This window comes from Equus caballus, chromosome 31, assembly GCF_041296265.1.
Source record: "Equus caballus isolate H_3958 breed thoroughbred chromosome 31, TB-T2T, whole genome shotgun sequence".
NCBI classification, from domain to species: Eukaryota; Metazoa; Chordata; class Mammalia; order Perissodactyla; family Equidae; genus Equus; species Equus caballus.
The window spans coordinates 23,539,421-23,547,576 of NC_091714.1; the positions used below are offsets into that span (position 1 = coordinate 23,539,421).

Here is an 8,156-nt window from a genome sequence, read left to right on the forward strand (position 1 = left end):
CTCTCTCTCACACACACACATCTCACATCTTCTTTATCTGGATGGAAACTGTTTTTTTTGTGGTGAATGCGATGCAGTCTATATAGAAATTGAAATACAATGATGTACGCCTGAATTTATGTAGTGTTATAAACCAATGTGACCTAATAAACTAAATTTAAAAATAAGTAAGTAAATAGATTCACATTTAAAAAAAGACGCTACAATCTGGACGTCCCTTCAACACCTTGAAGAGGGAGGAAGCGGACCTTAGGCGCAGCTCTTCCGTTACTGATCGTCGCTGAGCTTTGCTCCTCGCTGAGAAGCAGATTCGGAAGACGCTGCGCTCCGCCGACGCTCACCGTTAGGCCTCTCGGCGCCCATTGTTGGTCTGTCGTCGTGGATGCCCGACATGGACAGGCCACCTGCGTGCTTCGCCACAAGCAGAGGCGCACTCACTTCCCTTCATGTTACTCTACACAAGACGTCCCGTGAGCGCTTCACAAATGCTCTGTATTTTATTCTTGCAGTGTGCCTTGAACCTGATATTTTAGCTTATTAACTTGTTCAACTGTATCCTTTCTGCTCTTCAATGCATCTATCTATTAGGTTTATTTCGGTGATTATATTTTCCATACCCAGTATTTTTATTTGCTTCATTATGACATTTTCTTCCTGCTTTATTCGTAATATCCTTCCTTATTGAATTTGTTTATTTTAAACTTTATTTTCTTTTTTTCTCCTGTGAACTCCCATGTCCTGTCCTGGGGATATCAGGCACCTGGGCTCATGAGGCATATGAGGTGGGTGGGGAAAGCGACAGTGCGGTTTGCGCCTCTCCTGCTAGGCCTGGGTTGGGTCGGGGGAGAGGAATTACCCAGGGTCGTTACAGTGTGAAACCCCTTCGCAGGCTCAGCACGTGTCAAGATCCTTTACCTCTGTTACAAACGCCCCGTCCACAGAGTGTGGAAAGAGGTGGTAGGCAGAGGGACCATGTGAACACGCTGGGACCAGCCGGTGTGCTCCATGCATGTTTTAAACCACTTCCCCACCAGCTGGCTCCACTGTCACTCATATGGTACTCTGTCACCCCTTGACAGTTCTAGGCTTGCTGACAGTTTTCTTGCCTTGCAATTGTAATTGCCTATTCAAGACAATATTAGAGAGTAAAATAGTTACCAAAATAATTCCACCACACACTAACTCCTTCCTCTGGTATCTGGCCCTTGTCTACCCTGCCTATGTTTTCACCCTGCACTGGGACCAAACTTCCCTGTCGTCCCAGGGATTTCTGTCCGTGTGTAAACACAAATGAATCTTTTTTGTTTAGTTTAGGTTCATATTATATACACAAATATTCTATTTTGTTCAAGAAAACTGTATGAGGTAGTTACTATTTTCCCTCCCATTTTGTGGATAAGGAAATGGAAGTTTCTTGGTTCTAAGTAACTCGTCAATGGCAACCTGGCCAGTAAGTTGCAGAGACTGATTTTATTCTGGTGATTGGAATTCAGGGCCTGTATTTTTATTGTTTATTTTTCCCCACAAGGGGATCATTATTAACATTAATTGCACATCCAAAAATACAGAATTGGAGGTTAGCTTATGCACAGAAGCATGCACTCACTGATTATACTCAGGTTGAAAGAGTGGAAGAAGACATACTTTTAACAACCATGTTTCCCAGGAAGTACTGAAATGCTGAAGCTATAGTTGGAGATTAAAGAAGTAGTCTCTTGGCAGATCAGAATTCAATGCTAAGTGGTAGAAAAGAGGTTGATGCAAGCTCTGCCTACCTCTTGTTAACATATCTAAACGGTTTGGTTTTTAGATAAGTTGAACCCATACCAACTTGTCGACATAATCGAAACCATTTCCTCTTCGATGATGATGATGTCTTTTTCCTATCCTAAACCAAGAAGTTCTTAAGAGTAGGGTCTGATGACTAATTACTCCCTGATAGAGCAGCTCAGCGTCATAACATTAACTTCTGCAAAGACAACATTCACACACACACACACACATTTGGCAGACATTTTCTAATGTTCAAATTTATGATGCCAAGTCTCTCTTGAGACGAATCAGTTGATTCTGCTGCTATGGTACATTCTGCACATAACTCCTCCTGGTAGGTCCATCAGAATAGAGTGCAATTTAAACCAGATGTTTTAAAGAATTCCTACTGAACATCTTTCAGGATTACTAGTACTAGCTGGCATTGAACTCCCTAGGTTAAAGTCCTTGCAATTAGATTTTATGACAGGAGTCAAGAAACTTTTTCTGTAAAGGGCCAGAAAGGAAATATTTTAGGTTTTTGGACCATATGGTCTCTGTCACAACCACTCAACTGCTCACTTTTCAGCATGGAAGTAGCCACAGACAATCCAGGAAGTAGCCACAGACAATCCAGAAGTGAATGAGCATGGCTGTGTTCCTATAAAACTTTATTGCTAAAAACTGGACGCAGGCTAGATTTGGCATGTGGGTCATGGTTTGCTGACGTCTGTTCTGTGATATAGAATGCTGAGGCCTGTTCCCAAGGGGAGCGCTGTCTAGGAGGCTGACGGAATCAGTGCTAGCTTGCACCAGTGAAAGGATGCATTTTCTCTGGGTAAATATACTCTCAGTGTTCTTAATTTTTATAATGAAATGTTGACTTTACCTGAATACATAGTAAAGGGTGAGAAACACTTGAACTACTGATAAAATATATGCTGTTTAGTAATTTTTCAAATAACTATAAAATCTAAAACTAGAGGATCTCTTCTTCTTGCAAAAAATGTGATTAAAACAAACATGTTTCAGTTTGCAATAGATCTGAGGTCAAAAAGTAAGCTTGAACTCCGTAGAGTGTGGAATGAGGTTGAGAGGGAGAGTGTTTCCAGGAGGTTTGGACACATTGTTTGTACCTGAATATAAATTAAAAATGCAGCAGACATTGATGTCTCTCCTTACTACCAAGATGCCCAAAGACGTGCGTGGCGGGGGGGTGGTTATCAGAATTTCCTGGGGAGCAGGGCTTTTCTTTTTCAAGCTACACGTCCGGCTGACGCTGTGAGCTGCGTCCTCAGGTGCTCCTGCTTCTGTCCCTTTGAGGACTGCTGTCTGACTGGCCTTGGGCAGCCTGACGGGCGAGCCTGTCTCCGCCTTTCCTCTTCTAGGTCTGAGAAGGGTGGACGTTGATGTTACCAGGGAATTTCTCAGTGTAGTGGGATTATGGATGATCCTTATTATTTGTATTTCTTTCTACATTTTCATAATTTTCTAAAATGAAAATATACATTTTTATAATCAGGAAAAAACTATTATTAAAAAAATTCACCCAAGGCACATCACAGCTAAAACAACAAAATGATTAAGCTACAGCAATTTTTCAGAGAAATTCCAAGCTTACATTTTAGAAGAACAAGAGTTGTTCCTGAGACTGACGGCATGCTATGACCTCATTTGAGGAAATATCTGGGGCAGCAAGTGACAAGAGGGCAGGGGTGCCTAACAGTAGAGTTCAGACTTTGAAGTCACAGGGATGTGGTTTAAACGATGCCTCACGTCCTAATTAGCTGCATGGACTTGATAAGTTACTCAACCTCTTTGGTTTCAGTGTCCTCCGATGTAAATAGGAACCAACAGACACCTTCCAGAGTTATCGTCAGATTACCGGAGGGTGAGCAGAGCATGCACTTTGTGGAGAGACTGTCACATGGTAAGTGCTTAATATGCCATTGACATTATGGAAGTCAACATTGATTTCCTGCAGCTTTTGGAGCCAGGATACCTTGTATTGAACCCTGAAAAGATGGAGAGAGGAAGATTTATTTCACAAATAAATTGTAATGTTTTAGAAGACTAAGATCTAGCCAGATCTTGTGGGCCCCATGAAAACACACACAGGGCGCTTCTGTAGTGTGGCTAAATGGCGGCAGGGCCTGGGTGGTGGAGGGCGGGCCTCCCAACGGCCGGCCTGGGGCTCTTTATGCCACAGCATTTTGTGGCAAGTTGAGACTTCGTTTTTATTTAGTATTTTCAGAGAAGGAAGGATCCCTATAATTAAATTAGTATAATGGTGCCATTATGGATTTTTTTTAATCAGAAGTTTGCTTTTCTATATATATATTTTTCAGAGGTTGTTTATTTCTTAAGTTTGGTTTTAATTGCTCTTCATAGTTAATAGAATCCACAGGGGAAATTATCAACCTTGGAACATAAATATAAATTAAGGAGTGTGCATAATTTGTTTTGAATAGATCCAAATTATACTTGTATTTTATATGCATAATACAGTATATACTCTAGGTTCATTTTTGCCTTGGTCCTTATTAAACAAAAATGCCGTTAGAATAATATGAAAGCTGTATTTTATTTCATAACTAAATACTTGATCAATTCAAAGAAAATAATTAGTTAAACTGGATGTTTGACATTATGTAAACAAACCGCAAATTGAGTGGAAACTTCCCACCCTGACAAAGTTTCCAGGGCTGATTAATAAACTAGTCATTAGGCTTAGTCTCTCCTTGCACAGATGTTTGTTGTTAAAGCACTATGCAGCATGAGCACTGAAGTCTCGTACTTTGTTCTGTTGTTGGGATTCAACTAAGTTTAAATACAAAAAAAAAATCAATAAAAAAATCTGCTGTGGTGAATATTTTTGTACGTCTCAGTTGTGGAATGCTTTTTAAGCATGTTACAAAACCTAGAACAATAAAGAAAAAGAAAAATCCTATTTGACTCATCTAAAATTTAAATTTTTTCTTACTACATACATATAAAAGCATACAGAAGGATGAAATGCAAACTGGACACATATTTGCAATATGTTTGAAAAACAAAGAATTGATATGCTTATGCAAAGAGCATGTGCAAATTAACGTAATAAAACTAAGTCTCTATGGAAGAATTGGCAATGAACAGTAACGGGGAATTCATAAGAAAGACAAATGGCTCCCAAAGAACTGAAAATAGCCAGCTTCACTAATAATAAAAGAAATGCCAATTAAAAATGAAATATGCTTCACTTGTCATATTGCATAGAGAAAAATGTGAATAGTACCAAGTGCTGCAATGTAGAGGGCATTGGGAAATGGGCTCTACCACGTGCCCTTGGTGGGGCTGCGACTTGGTGTAACATTTCTGGGGAGCAGATAGACAATATATTTAAAAATATAAAATGTGCAAATTCTTCAATCCAGAAATTCCACTTATATAAATTTGTACCAAAAAAAACCCCGCCCAAATGCCAAAGGATATAACCACAAGCATGTTTATTGAATAATTGTTAATAATAGCAGAAAGGGAAGAGACTAATTAAATTGTGACACACAGATAAAATTGAATACTATGTTCCATTAAATTGATGATATAGTTTTATATTGTTGATATGAAAAACTGTGTAATAGATATTGCTAAATGAAAAGAATCAGGGTATAGAATTACATGAGTACTATTGCATGATGTAAAATCTTACAAATATATAAACATGCAGAAAGGGAGAATGTTTATCAAAATGTTTACAGTAATAATCTCTGGGCTTGATGTGATTTTTCACTTACTACTTTTTTTCTACAGTGTTGGATTTTTCCCACTGAGAATGAGTTATTTTTCCGGTATAAGAAGCTGTATGTCTCGTACCCGTGGAAATCACCCTAAAAGTACTAGGGCTTGTTCACGAAATCTGATTCCTCCTTTTGCTGGGCACGCCACTGTGCTACGTTTCCCATTCTCCTTTGCAGTTCATTGTGGCCATGTGACTAATTCTTCGAAAGGAATTTGAGTGGAAGCGATTTGTACAACTTCTGGCGAGAGACTTTAAGAGGAGGGTGTACCACCTCCAAGTTCTCTTTCCCATTCCTTCCAGCTGGATGTAGATGATGAAGAGCCTCTGGGAGACGGTAGAGCTACAAGACAGAAGAAACTTGTGTCCATCACTTACCGCCTGCGGGAGCACAGCTCCCTCACCAGGTGCACCCACCTTGGACTTCCATCTGAGCAAGAAGCAAACATGTTGTGTTTGAGCTATTACGCATTTTGGAGAACATACATTATAGTAGTATAAGCTACCCTAGCTAATATAGACCCCTAAAGATTTTCCTCAACAGCATGGAATTGTATGCTATTTTCTATTAGATTAATTTTAAAAAATCTGAGCTGCTAAGTGCAAACTGCATCATCAACAGTTGTTTTCTGCCTTTTGTCACCATTTACCATACAACGCACAGGCATTTAGGAAGTGTTTAGTTACATGAAAATGCCAATACAATGCTGGTCTCAGCTGAAGCTTTCTATCAGAGATCTGAGATGTTTTTTGGATGTGGGAACATGCAATTGATTTAGTGAAAAAGTAATTGGAAACTCTGTGAAGTGCAACTTAAATGTTTATGGACTTTTCAGCTGACTGACTATTAGCATCACTTTACTTTTTTTACATTTTAGAAAACTCTCTGTAAGGCATTCTGAAAATCTCCCATGTAGATATAGATGTCATTTAAAACAACTTTAGGTACCTGAGGCTGGAACAACTATGTGTCTTTAGTAACGAGAAATATTAGCTTTGAATTCATAAGAATGCATTGAGGGTCATGAAGCATGGAAAACAGATATATCAACTAAATTAGACGTTGCACAGTGGAAAGCTGGCAGCCCTCTAGCTTTGACATTCCATTTTGTCCCAGGTCCAGTATCATACTTCATTATACACTGTATGTTCCTGACCTCGGCAGCACCAGCACGTCTGCCTTTTATTACCCAAATGAGCTAGTCCTGGGAAAGAAAGATTAGATTGTTTTATGCCTATTTTCAAAAGCAAATTGATCAATAATTTCCAATTTTATAATGTTAGCATTGGCAGTTTTCTTATCTTCTCAAGCTCCAAATGCACACATTTAACAAGACTGCTTATTACAAGGGGACGTGGATGCTGTGCTGATAAGAGCTTTGCACGTTGTGCCTAACAGTAGACAGACCTGGCTGCTGTTGACAAAGGCTGACTCACGTCGGTTCCTTCACGATTGTGGTTTTCCATAAGAAAGAAACATCTCTTTTGGAATTTTAAAGAAGTAATTTTTTTATGATGGACTTCAGAATAATAGATAAGAATATACTGGTGAAATTGTGTCAGCATTTTCCTGGAACTTTACAAAACCAAATATCATTACCAATTTTAATTAGCCAGATACTTCAAACAGTGCTATTTACATTTAACAGGGAGGAAAATGGAAACTCTTTTTAAAATCATTCTTGCATTAACTTATTATAACAAGATTAGGAATTGATCCCAAGAATACCAACAAAGAAATCACCAGACCCTATTACCACTGGCTATGGGAAACACATCTCCTTTGGCAGAGGTCCTCTTTATTGCATTTTCATTTTCCTACAAAAGTTCCCAAGCATGATATTTTACTAGCTGCTAGGTTCATTTGGAAACTCATAAAGTAATAATGTTGATTAAAGGGATTAAAATCTCTCTTCCGCTGGCTCTCATTCCTGCATGAATGAGTTGCATACAGGAATGCAATCCAGATTCGGAAATGGTAGAAGCCAGAAAAAGTAAGAACCACTGAGAAAGAAAGTGGGGAGAAAAAGCCAAGCTTGAATGAGAACTATACTTGTGACTTTGCTACAAAAATTTTTACTGGAACATTTGGACAATTGTCAAAAATACGTACATATAGATTTATCTTTGGGGTCCCAGTAGACATTGACTGGTGTCAGTGTCAAACTGCAGGTTTTCCTTTTAACTGCAGCAACAGACACTGCTAAGCAAGTTTTTAAGCTATTTTTGTGCGTGAACACCTTTGGTGAAGTTTCTCAGAGTAATGTTTCTAATGCATAAAATAAGTAGTGTAGTAGTCTTCTACTGCTGCCGTAACAAATTCCCACGAACTTGGTGGCTTAAACGGCGCAAATTGATCATCTTAGAGTTCTGAAGGTCAGGAGTCTGACAGACGTCTCACTGGGCTAAACTTAGGGTGTTGACAGCGCTCTGTTCCTTTTTGGAGGACCTAAGGGAGAGTCTGTCTCCTCCTCTTTCCCACCTTCTAAAGGCCACCCGCATTCCTCAGCTGTGGCTCCCTCTTCCCATCTTCAAAGCCTGCAAAGGTGAATCAAGTCCTTTCCACACCCGCCTCTCTCGCCGCAACTGGGAAAGTTTCCCTGCCTTTAAAGAATGCGTGCGATGA

At 39.4% G+C, this 8,156-nt stretch overlaps 1 long non-coding RNA gene across 1 annotated transcript; it reads left to right on the forward strand.

Annotated features, from left to right (window-relative positions):
* The first annotated feature begins 209 nt into the window (after positions 1-209).
* Positions 210-7,546, forward strand: LOC138921687 (uncharacterized). Its single transcript, XR_011434476.1, has 4 exons — positions 210-470; positions 2,499-2,590; positions 3,581-3,682; positions 5,545-7,546. It is a non-coding gene; the product is annotated as an uncharacterized lncRNA (long non-coding RNA).
* The last annotated feature ends 610 nt before the right edge of the window (positions 7,547-8,156 follow it).